The sequence below is a fragment of the Hypanus sabinus genome, chromosome 4 (genome assembly GCF_030144855.1).
Source record: "Hypanus sabinus isolate sHypSab1 chromosome 4, sHypSab1.hap1, whole genome shotgun sequence".
In the NCBI taxonomy this organism is placed as follows: Eukaryota; Metazoa; Chordata; class Chondrichthyes; order Myliobatiformes; family Dasyatidae; genus Hypanus; species Hypanus sabinus.
In genome coordinates this window covers 37,036,470-37,051,645 of record NC_082709.1, presented here as the reverse complement: position 1 = coordinate 37,051,645, position 15,176 = coordinate 37,036,470, and the positions used below count along the sequence as shown (strand labels likewise).

General features: G+C 39.5%; 1 long non-coding RNA gene across 3 annotated transcripts in view; it reads left to right on the top strand.

Annotated features, from left to right (window-relative positions):
• The window catches only part of LOC132392661 (uncharacterized), a 53,173-nt gene that overhangs the window by 11,544 nt on the left and 26,453 nt on the right, over positions 1-15,176 (top strand). For all 3 annotated transcript variants that reach the window (XR_009511614.1, XR_009511615.1, XR_009511613.1), the window contains exon 3: positions 3,405-3,472. This is a non-coding gene — a long non-coding RNA (uncharacterized LOC132392661). The remainder of the gene's footprint in view (positions 1-3,404; positions 3,473-15,176) is intronic.

Sequence of the window (15,176 nt, the reverse complement as noted above, 5' to 3'; positions counted from 1 at the left end):
TTGAATTTCCTGCACAAATACATACAAGATAAACACAAAGTACACTGCAGATGCTGTGGTCAAAGCAACACGTACAAATGAACTGGAGGAACTCAGCAGGTCAGGCAGCATCTGTGGAAATGAGCAGTCAACGTTTCGGGCCAAGACCCTTTGTCGGGACTTGACCCGAAATGTTGACTGCTTGTTTCCACGGACGCTGCCTGACCTGCTGAGTTCCTCCAGCTTATTTGTACGTACAAGATGTTGTGCTTAAATCCTTATATGGATCTCCTGACCTACCTCTACTCTTCCCACTGTCTCTGAACATCTCCAAGGATCTTCCTTAACCTTCATGAAAATAGAGAATCTTACCTACCACCCATCCCCTCCAACAAACTTTTCAGTATATATTTTGAGACCCTGGAGATATTTTCTCCAACATTGTTCTACTCTTTAAAGTTAACCAGCTCAGATTTATTTAAGGAATAACTGGCAGCAGTCATACACATCACAGAGTACTTTTCCTTTAAGATGTGAATTCTGTCTTTTAACCATTCAGTCTAACATTAGTTAGAATAAACTCTGCAGTATTGGGTCCCTAGTATTACGGTTAGAACAATATGAACAGTGCAGAAATGATCAGGTAACTCAAAGCTGCAATGTTACCTACTTTGCACTCAATATATATGAGTTTACTCTAAATTTTAAAGATGTAAAAGGTACATTTAAGCTTTTTTAGTTTGTTCTGAGTTTAATCTGCTACAGGGTCTGACTGAAACTTCACCTTCTTCCGCCTGTCCATCGTCCTCTCCCTCTTCCTTCTCATAACATTCAACTTACTCAGCAAGATTGCCATAGTCAGATCATAGTGGTCTATCAGATTTTGAGCATTTCTTCTTTACTATTCTGAATCTTTGCCATTTAGAATTGCATAGAATTAGGAGGAAAGCTCTCTAATAGGAAATGTCAGGATTGTACAGCAGTGCCCCTTCAATCTTACCGTAGGTGGGGTCTACTTTTTGTTGTACATTTTAACTGGATATTTCATCCTTCTGAAATGAACAACTAATCCCCAAGGACTTGTTTACCAATCCCTTTGAGGAGATGAAAGGTTAATCTGAGTAAATAGAATAACCTAGGGCTGTTCCTCAGATACAGTGCTCATTTCCTTTGAAGTGGAAGTCAATAACTTTGAAGATGCCCTAGGTTTTTTTTTGAACACCAATTATGTAATATCTCTATCTTGTGGGCAGATAGCAAGCTGAATTGCAGTACCAGAACTACTGAAAGAAGCATTATCAGGTCAGATAGGAGACCAAACTTCTAAAACCGAAGAAGTTACTTCTTAAATCAACAATCTACTCATTTTTTCCAGATCAGTTCAGTATCCCAGGAGCATCATTTCAAGAGCCTAAAGGAGTACAACAAATAACCTTGAACTGAAATGCTGATGATTTACCTTTTAGAAGTTGATGCTGTACTTTCCTGAACCATCCAGTTGTCCTTAATCATAGTTGTATATTTGCTTATCCTTGGGGAGAGTTTAATGGTTACGTTTATGGTGAAGTGGGTGGTGCCAAAATACGTGGCAACACATCCTTGGGTGTGTTGGTTGTTAAGACAAATGACTCATCTCATTGCATGCTTTGATGTACATGTTTTAAATAAATCTGAATCTAGACTGTTTGTCCAGGGAACGGATCTCTCCAGATGATGATCCAAAAATATGAGCATGAATTCCCTCACAGCAAGTGGATTATTGAAGATCAGTTAATGTAGGTTAAGTATATAATTTTAGTCAGTATCAAAAAACATCCATTAGAAATCACAGATTTATCTGGTCTGTAATTATAGTTCTCTCTGCTAAAACACTTGTAACCCTTTCAGTTCAAGGGCAAATAGCAATGACATTACATTTTAACATTGTTGAAGATTCTGCAAATTTTCAGAGAATTAACTAAAGAATCCAAAGGCAAGACATGCATTGAACAAACACCCGGCGGTTGCAATTACCCTTCTGTCTCACTGCTTCAGCAAAATATTAATGCAAGGAAATCTTACAGAAAACAAGGTGGGAATATGCAAAAATGTAATCTGTGAAATTACGAAAATAAATTTTGTAGGATATTACAAATAGTACTGTCATTAATCCATGGAATCAGAGTAATGTCAGAGGGCAAGAAATTCAATATTGCTGGTACGTAGACACACTGGGGCATGAGAACATGTGATCTACAGTTCACATCCAGTTCATATGAAATTGGTATTTCTACCTCAAATCGGGCATGCAATCTGCTCTACCTAAGCATGCTCTTCATTAGCTGCTTGCCTGTTTGGTTGGAAGTAAGAATCAAGCTTTACTAATCTACATTTTAAAAAATCATTATCTTTTAAAGGTAGCGTGTATTTTAACCCTAGACAGCAAGGAAAATTTCCAAGAAGAAAGATTACTGCTACCATTTCAGAAAGGTTACCCAGGATCTCTGATTCAGTTTTGGAAATGAAGGTCTATGCAGTAGTCTGAAAGGGAGGGATTCTGTTCTGCTTTCAACAGGCAGAAATCACTCTGACCAATACAATCAAATTGCTGGAGGAACTCAGCAAGTCGGGTTGCATCAAAGGAGAGGAATAAACAATTGACATTTCAGGCCAAGACCCTTGGTCAGGACGGGAAAAGAAGGGGATAGAATCCCGAAAAAGAAAGCGAGGGCAATGTGAGGAGTATAAGCCAGCAGGTGATAAGAGAAGCCATCTGAGAGGGAAAGTGGGTGGGTGGATGATGGGAGAAGAGGGACACTGTGACCAGTATATCTGCTGTGGCTAGTAAGAACTTATTAAAGAGATTACTGGTGCTAGCTTATCTCCCAATAGAACACTACAGCACCAAAAGATGTCTGGCAGCTTCAAGGAATGCAAGGTAAACAGTTCACCTCTCAGGCTACCTAGTCCTCTCACACTGTAACAAATTACCTAAAATAATCTTCTCTATTTTCTTGTTCTCTCACAATCACTAGATCTGTTCTTCCTTCATTTTCAAATTGGTAATACAGAATCTAGAAATACTTACAACTTTACTGCCAGTTAAAGCCACATTAATCAGATGTGCTTGGAGTTTGAGAACATAACCTAATTGATATTTCATTGTGCAACTAAGAGATTGATACGGTGCCATGGATTCCATTAAACTAAGACTCTATTTCTAGTTTCTTAGGTGGATGCAAACATTTTCAAGCCACTTTTGCAGGTAACTTATCATCATTGAAGGTGACCAAACCTGAACACAATGCTCCAAATTAGGCCTCACTAACATCTTATACAGCTTCAACATAACATCCCAACTCCTCTACTCAATACTTTGATTTATAAAGGTCAATGTGCCAAAAGCTCTCTTTACAACTGTATCTAATTGTGATGTTTCTTTCAAGGAATAATGGATCGGTATTCCCAGATCTCTCTATTCTACCACACGCCTCAGTGCCCTACCAGGAACCAAGTAAGTTCTACCCTGCTTTGTCCTCACCAAGTGTAGCACCTCACACTTGACTTCATTAAATTCCATCTGTCATTTGTCAAAACCCTTGCTAAAGTCCATTTAGACAAAAACCACTGCCTAGCCTTCATCAGCTTTTCTGGTTACTTCCTTGAAAAACTATAAGATTGGTTAGACATGACCAACTATACACAAAGTCATATATCCAAATGCCTATATATACAATCACTTAGAATACCTTCAATAACTTACCCACTACTAATGTCGGGCTCACAGGCCTATAACTTCCTGGTTTATTTTAGAGCCAGGAAATGTTGGCGTGTGGCCTAGTGGATAAGGCATTAGGTCTAGTGATCTGAAGGTCACTGTTTTGAGCCTCAGCTGAGGCAGCGTGTTGTGTCCTTGAGCAAGGCACTTAACAACACATTTCTCTGTGACGACACTGGTGCCAAGCTGCTTATGTCCCAGTGCCCTTCCCTTGGACAATATCGGTGGCGTGGAGAGGGGAAGGCCTGCAGCTTGGGCAACTGCCAGTCTCCCATACAACCCTGCCCAGGCCTGCGCCCTGGAAACCTTGCAAGGTGCAAATCCATGGTCTCACGAGACTAATGGATGCCTATTACTATTATTATTTTAGAGCCTTTCTTAAACAAAGGACCAATATTAGTTATCTTCCAATCCTCCAGCAGAACACACATAATTAAGTATATGTGTACAGTCCATGACCTCACTGCTGTTTTGCCTCACTTCTATGGACTCTGTGTCCATCTCCTTAGTAAATACAGATGCAAAAAAAATCCATTTAAGTTCTCCCATATCTCTTTCAACTCCGTGCATGGACAACCACTCTGATTTTCAAGAGGACCAATTTTTCTTTTGCTATTCTTTTGCCCTTAATCTGTTAATGTAGATAGATAGATACTTTATTCATCCCCAAGGGGGAAATTCAACATTTTTCCAGTGTCCCATACACTTACTGTAGCAAAACTAATTACATACAGTATTTAACTCAGTATAAATATGATATGCATCTAAAATCACCCTCCCAAAAAGCATTAATAAATAGCTTTTAAAAAGTTCTTAAATAGTTTACTAAAGTGCATTGAGTGGTAACTTAAGCTTAGTCCTAACCCCAGCACTTTAACATGTCTTGCCCCTGGTGGTTGAATTGCAGAGCTGAATGGCGTTGGGGAGTAATGATCTCTTCATCCTGTCTGAGGAGCATTGCATTGACAGCAACCTGCCGCTGAAGCTGCTTCTCTGTCTCTGGATGGCGCTGTGCAGAGGATGTTCAGGGTTTACCATGATTGACCATAGCCTACTCAGCGCCCTCCGCTCTGCCACCGATGTCATACTCTCCAGTTCTGTGCCCACGACAGAGCCCGCCTTCCTTACCAGCTTATTAAGACGTGAGGCGTCCCTCTTCTTAATGCTGCCTCCCCAGCACGCCACCACAAAGAAGAGGGCGCTCTACACAACTGACCGATAGAACATTTTCAGCATCTCCCTACAAACATTGAATGACGCCAGCCTTCTGAGGAAGTACAGTCGACTCTGGGCTTTCCTGCACAGGGCATCTGTGTCAGATCTCCTAAAGTCCACCACCATCTCCTTGGTCTTGGTGATATTGAGACGCGGGTAGTTTAAGTTGCACCATATCACAAAGTCCTGTATCAGTTTCCTAAACTCTTCCTCCTGACCATTCCTGACACACCCCATGATGGCCGTGTCATCAGCGAACTTCTGCACATGGCAGGACTCCGAGATTCTCCTTTATTGAGATTCTCCTTTACTTTGTCTGCTAGAACAACCTAAGGACTTTTTTTGGCCTTCATGATTTTCTTCTTGTGTTCCTTTGCATTTTTATACTCCTCAAAGGGTATCAGTGCCTCTTGAAAACCACGGTTCCCTAAACCTGATATTCTTGCCTTTTATTCTGGTAGGAACATACAAACTCTGTACTCTCAAATTTCACTTTTGAAGTCCTCCCACTTACCAAGCACACGTTTGCTTGGAAACAACCGTCCCAATCCACACTTGCCAAATGTTTTCTAGTGCCATCAAAATTAGCCTTTCTCCAATTTAGAATCTCAACTGAGGAAAAGAACTATCCTTCTCCATAATTATACTAAAACTAATGGCATTATGATCACTAGATGGAAAGTGTTTCCCTACACAAGCTTCTGTCATTTGTCCTGTCTCATTTCTTAGAAGAGATCTAGCATGGCACCGTCTCTAGTTGGGATCTCTATGTAGTGATTATGGAAACTTTCCTGAATACATTTGACATCCAGCCATCCAGCCATTTTACAGCATGAGAGTCCTAGTTCAATATGTGGAAAGTTAAAATGACCTACTATTGCAAACTTATGTTTCTTCCAACAGTCTGCAATCCCTCTACAAATTTGCTCCTCTAAATCCTGCTGACTATTGGGTGGTCAATAATATAATCTTATTCCCCAGTTCCACCCATATAGCCTCAGTATTTGATAGGTTTGATTTGGACTTTATTCCATAGAATGCAGGAAAATAGGGGAAGTTATATAAAATTATGAGGGGCATAGACAAGATAAACGTAAACAGGCTTTTTCCACTGATGTGGGGCATGAGTTAAGGGTGAAAGGGGAAACATTTAAGGGGAATATTAGGATTTACTTCTTTCACTCAGAGGGTGGTGAGAGCATGGAACAAACTGCCTACGGAATGGTGGACGCAGGTTTGATTTCAGCATTTAAGAGAAATTTGGACAGGAGGGGTATGGAGGGCTCTGGTGCAGGTGCAGGTTGATAGGATGAAGCAGAGTAATAGTCTGGTATGGACTAAAGAGGCAAAAAGCATATTTCTGCACTGTAGTATTCTATGACTCTATGCTGCACTCCCTCCAAGACAATATGCCTTTCCATATATGTGTAGTCCAGAGTTTACATTACTTATGATATGCTGTAATGTACTTCTTACACCTCGCACTCTGGGCTTAATAACGTTAAGCATTATATGTTTATTTTCTTTATTTATCTTAAATTCTTTCTCAAGATGATGTAAATTTATTGCATCTTTAGATATCAACTGTTTTTTAACTTTTTATCATGCAGTGTGTTTTTTTCTGATTTATTCCTTTTGGTCTCCATTTACTTGTACTGAAATCCATTTGTCACATATTTACTTGTTTATTTAATTTATTTGAACATCTTTATCATTTTCAGCAACATTCATTTCACCTTGTTGAAAATAGATTTCTCAACCCTAGAATTTTGGATTTCTTTTGGATTTTTTACATTTTATGGTTTCTATCAACCTCAGTACTCAACATAACTACTTCAGTGCACATTATATCAATAATGGTTTGCTTGGTATTATTTCTAGGATTCATAAACTGTCCAGAACATATCAATAAATGTTCTACCTTATGATGTCAGAATAAGTGGATATTCCAATCTATGTAGAAGTTAAAATTCCTGATTAAACCTACTCAGCTACACCTACTTTACAGGACTAATTTCTGTTTTAATACATTTTAACAATTTATAGTCACATCAATATTTCTATTCCCATTCTTTCCTACCTTAAATCTTATTTTGCTATTTCTTAATTCTTTTCATTAGGTTGTGACTGCCTGCTTACTCTCGTTATAATTTTATCATAAGTTATCATCTTTAGTACACCTTTTCTACTAATATCTTCTCTTTCCTCGTGAATTTATAAGTTAATACGTTCATTTTTCAGTTCAAACACTTGGACGAATGTCGTAGCAATGCTTTCCTTGTCCTATCCCCTAAATTGAATTTACACCTGCAATTCATTCAATTTCTTCCTTAATTTCCATGCTTTTTATCTAAAAAAGATTAATGCGTCTTAAACTGTTCTGCTCAAAATATTGTTTATTAACTCATTAATTTTTACCCTCCTGTTTTATCTATTTTTTAATGCAACCATTCAATGGGAAGAAAAAGGTTTTCAGGATTTATTTCATAGAATTAATTGGAAAGCCATCATAATTAGGAACTTTAATACAGCTGCTTTGGCAAATTGCAGTCCAATCCATTTATGTAATGAAACCCTTGGACACATAGTACTTCCATTAGTCAAAGTTCAAAGTTCAAAGTAAATTTATTATCAAAGTACATAAATATTGTCATATAATGCCCTGAGACTCCTGTTCTTGTAGACATTCACAGTAGAACAAAGAAGTACAACAGAATCAATGAAAAACTACACGCAAAGATTAACAAACAACCATTGTGCAGAAGACGACAAAATGTGTAAATACAGCAAAAATAGTAAACAAATAATACTGAGAACATGAGTTGTAGAGTCCTTGAAAGTGAGCCCATGGGTGGTGGAATCAGTTCAGAGCTGAACTGATGGTGGTGCAGGAGCCTGACGGTTGAAAGGTAATAGCAGTTTGTGAACCTGATCATATGGGACCTAAGGGTCCTGTACCTCCTTCTTAATAGCAACAGTGAAAAGAGAGCATGGCCTGGATGGTGAGTGCTGTATTTTTCTGGCAGTACTCCTTGTAGATGTTCTCAATGGTGGGGAGGGATTTTCCTGTCATATACTGGGCTTTATCCTCTAACTGTATAGGCTTTTCCATTTGTGGCATTGGTGTTTCCATGCTAGGCAGTGATATAATCAGTCAGGATGCTATCCACTGTGCATCTATAGAAGTTTGTCAAGGTTTTAGCAGACATATGCGTAAGCTTCTAAGAATATAGAGGATGTACCGTGCCTTTTTTCTAATTATGAAATCATTCAGTTAGTATGAAAACACTGCAGATATCAGTAATATCTTATTTTCTCTTCCATTCCCACTTAACAAATGTCACAGATGATTTACATGTGTGCAAGCTTTTACTGGAGAATAAAGATTTGTTCTGTCATGGTTTACAGGATCCTCCCTACCGTAAATGAGGTTGGCAACAGATTTATTTATCCTGGATGGACACACATTTGTCCACTTTGCCATTTTAATTCCTTCTTATCTCATCAGTCAGAATTCAATAACCTTAACAGCCTGCTTGTCCTGCACTGCGTACCCAGCTTTAATGACATAATATCCCAGCAAAACTGCTTAGCGTTTGTCCACATCAATCACCACTCGAGGGCAAATTTGTCACATTGTCATGGCTGCAGCTTTCGGGCTAATACAATTGCTTTTACACTGTTTTGTGCAGAGGGTTTACCAATCTACTAACGCATTGCACAACATCCACTTTGGAGCATTACTTAACTCTATCCTCAAATGAATCTGCTACTGAATGCGGATAGGGTGCATTAACATGCAATTTCAAATGGAGAATAATTTTTAGCTTTACCCTGCCTTGTACTAAGTGAAACATAATTTCTGACTATTAATGCCACTTACTTGTTTCTCCGCTGCTTTAGAATTCTTATTTATGTTTCATCTTTTTCCTCTGAATCGTCTTCTTCTCCTCCCTCACCCAATACCTGTCCTTCTCAGTATCCAATTATCTGTCAAGACAGCAAGGAAATAGGATTAGAGAGGAAAGTGCCAATAGCACAACTAGGATTAGCATCCTAAACACTAGTGGCCTTCACGCCTATCACCAGAATCCTGACACAGACACTCTGCTCTGAGTACACACTCTGTTGTAGGAAGAAATCATTTGATGGGTGGAGGCAAAGATTAAAGGATGTGCTTAATGCATCTGTGAGCAAGTGCACTGTCTCCAGCCCATGACGGGGTGCATGAGGTCATGCAATGGAAATAATAGAGGCCCAGTGTAAATGCCAGAAGCAGCAAGTCCCCCCGTCCACCTCCACAACCTCTCCTGCCCGATCTGGGGTAGAATCTACAGTTCCCCAGTGGCGGCATTTGCCAACTCAGAGTCCACAAAACTAAAGTGGAAGTCATAGAGAAGTAAGAAACAAGTCCTCCAGTGGAACTAGCCCATGCCGAGCCATTTAAACTGCCGACTCCATCGACTTGCACTGGGGTCATAGTCCTTCATGCCCTTGCCATTTATGTACATGTCCAAACTTCTCTTAAACGTTAAAATTGAGCTTGCGTGGCCCACTCATGCTGCCGGTTCGTTCCACACTCTAACGGCCCTCCGAGTGAAGAAGTTTCCCCTCATGTGCCCCTTAAACTTTTCACCTTTCACCTCTGGTTGTAGTCCCAACAAACAGTGGAAAAAGCCTGCTTGCATTTACCCTATCTACACCCCTCATACTTTTGTATACCTCTATCAAGTCTCCCCTCAATCTTCTACATTCCAAGGAATAAAGTCCTAACCTATTCAGTCCTCAGGTCATCAAGTCCCAGCAATATCATTGAAAGAGTAAGTGTTCTCTGTACTCCTTCAACCTTTTTACATCTTTCCTGAGGGTAGGTGACCAAAACTACACACAATAATCCAAATTAGGCCTCAGCAATGCCTTATACAACTTACACATAACATCCCATCTCTTGTACTCAATACTTTGATTTACAAAGACTGATGTGCCAAAGGCTTTCTTTGAGACCCAGTCAACACGTGACACCAGTTTCAATGAATAATGGACCTGTATTCCCAGATCCCTTCGTTCCACTGCACTCCTGAGTGACCGACCATTCACTGTGTAACACCTTACCCTGGCTGGTCCTGCCAAAATGCATCTCCTCACACTCAGTCCCAAGAGGATGCCGAAGAAAAAAAGAGTGATTAATTTTAATTAGCCATATAATGATAAAATAATATGTTTTATTATCATAGTTAATTATCATTTCTTCTTTGGGTAAAAGTACTGCAAAATACATATGATAGAACTAATCAGTCCTTCAGTTAGATTGTTTAACTATGTCAGATAGAATTCAAGACTATTAACCACTACCTCAGTTCAAGATATTATGTATTTAGCTAAATTTAAGGTTGTGATACTATGCTACAATAAGCTAGAAAGATGAGAACAGCTGTAGGGAAAAAGGTAGAAGTATACATTCCACAATAGGTATTTCTATTTTGCTTAACTCATAGCTCTGTCAGAGTATGACAGTGACATCAATCAATTGAAATGCTTTGCCTAGTACATTAAGTCCAACTATTGCAAGAAAACAGTATTTGGGAAATTACTGCTTTTATTCTCTAATAGATGGTAATTAGTGTGTAGTAAATAACATACAAGTCACAACCTTTATACTGTTGTTTCCTATTAACAAAGAGGTGTGTCAGGAAACCTATTATAAGATCATATGATTAGTCTATTACATTCCTTTGTGGAAATATAAATGTTTTAAAAAGGTTAATTTTAATTGTCTCCAATCTCTTGGTGAAACATCATTATTTTAATATAAATATATAAGGGAGTTTAAAATGAGAGAATACTAAGGGGTAGTTTAAGTTCAGTCATGTTACATGGTGTCTTTTGATATATGGCATTGAACGGACACAGTCTTGGTTAGCAATTCAACTTGGAACTCTCCAAACCTCAGTGCTAACTGCAAGGTGACATATGAATACAGAAATTAATCTTATGCATTTTATAAATTCATTCAAGGATTTGGGTTTTGCAGGCTGGGCCAATGTTTAATTTGCTGGAGCTGGTGAATTTTGCATGAATCATTCAACTGAGCTTCTGTCATAACAGTTATAATAGTGCAGTTCCAAAGCTGAGAATGGTGTCATTGTCAATATTTATTCCTCAACCAACATTACTGAATCAGATTATCTTGTTACCATGTCGTTACGGTGTGAGAGATCTGGCCGCACACATATTGGTAGCCATTACCATTGCCATTGCAATATATTGCAGTACTTTACCTATAGGAGGGCAGATTCAAAGCAGAATGAGCTGCTAAGTGCTCTGGCATGCTTGAGTAAGGAAAGGTGCTTTCTTTTAATTTTTCAGCTTTTGTCATAGCAGGGAATTTTGCATGCATCAGATATTAATCCTTTTTGATTTGTCTCAAATATGTCAAATGAGATTTTTTATTATAAAATGTGCATAATTTTCCTGATCAGCTCACAGTTACCACTGAAGACATAGGACACAGAGACTGCAAAGCATCCTTACTGTTGAAACTCATACCTTCATCGACAATAAATATGTGTTCATAAACATCTATGTATATAAATAAACATGCAAATTTATTTTCTGAGAACCATGGGAGTTATTGAAAAACTTTAAACTAAAAAGTAAATATTCTGTGTCTTAACAAGCTAGTACATGATCTTGAACCAAACAAGAAACCTTAAACTAAACAGCAGCAAATTCAACGACGGGAAAATAGAGAAGGAAAACCCAAAATAAATAAATAGTCTGTCTTTCATGATTATTTCAGGCAGAATTTATGGTGAAAGAAAGATGCAACAGTAATTCATTAGCAAGTGGAATTGTATTAAATTACTTAGGGAGATAAATTTGATAGTTCTGGAAACATCCACTTGGATCACATGAGTAGTTAACTTGTAACCATTGAGCTAGTGCAAAGCACCCTTAAAATTGGTGCTTCCACACCATTATCATGACTGAAACCATGCCTGCACCTCTTAAAGGAAAAGAGCTCATTGTTCACTACGTTGGATAGTTATCAAAACTCCTGGCCATGTGAGACCTCTGTTGGTCAGAGTTGACCATGGATACTGCATCCTGACTGTCTGGATATGCAAGCCTGGGTAGTATGATATGGAGAGCAAACTGTTGCCCATGCAGCAAGCTCCCCCTTTCCACACATCTGATGAACCCAAGGAACGGCAGAGAGCGCTACAGTTTGACACCAGCAAGAGTTGCCAGCTCAATGTAGGACTGCCTTAGGGACTCCAGATCCGGATTGTTCCCTTGGGATTTACTCCTGAAGCCTTCCTCATGAGTGGATGTAGCTGCGAAAACCCTGACTGTACATAGACAAATGCATGGGTTGGATATTTAGATGCATCCCTCTGGAGGAACCTCAAAGATATCCTGTCCATCAGTGCAGCCACTGGGGTAACCAGCAATGGGAGAATTAGGGCAGAATTAAACAGAGAGAGATGAGATGTAAGGGAATGCATGGGTGATTAAATAACTTTTTTGTATAATATGGCAAACATTGATTTATTAGTTTGGTTTGATGTATTTCCTTGGGGCACTGTAGTCTGGTGGCCGTTGACAAGGTCAGCAACAGAGGGAATATAAGAAATGGGATTGGCTGATGCGGAACAAATTTGTTCATATTTACGGGTCTCACAATTAAGGGACTTGTTAAGATAAGTCTGGACAAAAGGTCCTGTTTAAATTATTTCCTCTCTTCCTCATTCTGCTCAAAAATGTTGATGTTCTGTAGTATTCCGCAGGATGCCTCAAGTCTTGCTGCCTACTCCACTGAGCTTCTCTGCAGTGGTTTAGACAGCTTCACCATTCACCATTCAGTTCAACATGGTTTCTCCACATTGTCCGTCTGCAGATAGTCATTTAGGGTGGCATTTGGATGTTTGTTGTTTGTGTGGCTGCCAGGTACCCATGGGTGATGTCAGATAGCCCTGTCACACAATTATTACTATTGGTTGATTATGATGACTGAAATGCCTCTGGCACATAGGCTATAATGGAATAGAGACTTGAACCAGGACACCAATGTTGATTTGCATGTTTGGCTACTTCTAGCTGCACCTTAGCTAACCATTCAGAGAATGGAATCAATTTTGGACATGGTAAATGCAGTATACTTAATGTGACATGCTGGAGACAATGTTTCCCATGTCATGGCTAAGGCAACCATTCTGACAAAACTACATGTTTGTTATTTTCAAGAAAAGAAAGAACAAAATGTAACCAGCAGTCAGTTAAGTGGAAAGTACATTCATAGCAAGGTAAGTGCCAGGCAGAGACCTTCTCTAACAAAAGAGGACACAAACATCCAACCTTGACACATTGAGGCATTATCATTGTAGAGCCTGACATTGTCTATTAGCTGTGAATTACCTGTGGGCAGAAAGTCAAGTAGACCAGCTACAAGACAAATATGAGAAAATCTGCAGATGCTGGAAATCCAAAGCAACACACACAAAATGTTGGAGGAACTCAGCAGGCCAGGCAGCCTCTATGGCCGACATTTTGGGCCAAGTACATTCATCAGGTCCCGATGAAAGGTCTCAGACCAAAACACCAACTGTTTTCCATAGATGCTGCCTGGCCTGCTGAGTTGGACTAACTACAGAGTGACACATCTGATAATCACGTGTTACTTATTGTACTGAAATCTGCTCTGAAATCTGAAATCCCACTGCTCCCTGAACATATTTTTTGCAGGACTCCTGCCTCTGGCAATATAGAAAACTTGCTGCTCATTTTTCTACTGCCATATATTCTGTAGAATTGGTAGTCTCCAACTTGATGTCAACATCATGATATCTCTAATTTCCAGTAACCTGTTTCCCTCCCCCCCCCTTTGTTTTCCTTTATTCCTCTGGCTCCATTTCCCCTTCTCTTTTCCCTCACCTGCCCTCATTTCTGCCCATCACCTATACCTTCCTCTTTCTGGTTTTCCACCTCCTTCCCTTTATTCCATGCTCCACCATCCTCTCCTATCAGAACTTTTTCAGCTCTTGCCTCTTCCACCTGTCACCTCCCAGCTTGTCACATCATTCCCTTTCCCCTCCCCACCTCCCCATCTTTCTCCTTTCACTAGGATTCACCTATCACCCAGCTCGTGCCCCATCTCCCACCCCCACCTTTCTGTCTGGCTTCTACCCTCTCTCTTTCCAGTCCTGACAAAAGGTCTCAGCCTGAATTATTGACTGCCCATTGCCCTCCATGGATGCTGTCTGATCCGTTGAGTTCCTCCATCATTTTCTGTGTGCAACTTCATTCCAACTTCTGCAGTCTTTCTTGTGTGCTCGCTCTCTTGTACATTTGGTTGGAAAATCCAGTAGTGTTTGCTTCAGCTACAGGGAACCTCCCCTTTCAAAATTGCAATCAGCCTTGATGCAGAACAAAATATTCATGATATGATACCTACCGCAGTATGGGTGATGCAATTCAGATGCAGGCAGCACATATTTAATGTTTTGCCTGCAGATCTTTGAATGAGCATAAGTTAATTAAGCATGGATATTCCTGAACTTCAGGCAAATCCTTGCCTGTTATTTTTAGTTGCATGATTATTTGTTAACCAGTTTCATTATTAGTACGAAACTAAAACCAAGTGCATACAATAGAAAAGTGCATTATTTGATTGACTATTCAATTTTCCTTATTGACACATTTCACTTTCCATCATGTGATGTAGTAATTGATCTTGTGATATCTTAGAAGGGAACTGATTCACCTTTGATAGATGAGAATGATCTTATTTGATGGGGCTGTTGACTTTTTGTCTATATGTTTGACGGAGAGAGTTAATTTTCTGGAAAGTCTGAGCATGTATAAATACCAAATGGTTGGTAGCAATACTACTGGCTATGACTGACAATATTGTGAAAAGGAGGGTAATGTTATGAGAAGCCGAACAAAACTGAAATTAAGTCTTTGTTATGGATAGTCAACATTTCTAGTCAGTGGCTTCTCTTTAAAATTCGACTGATGTTAGATAATATTTGATGATCTCTCTCTCTCTCTCTCTCTCTCTCTCTCTCTCTCTCTCTCTCTCTCTCTCTCTCTGTCTCTCTCTCTCTCACACACACACACACCCTCCCTCTTGCCCCTCTCTGCTTTCTCTCTCTCTCCCTCTCTCTCTTCCTCCCCTTTCTCCCCCTCTCTCTCCCTCTCCTCTCCTCTTCTCCTTTCAGAA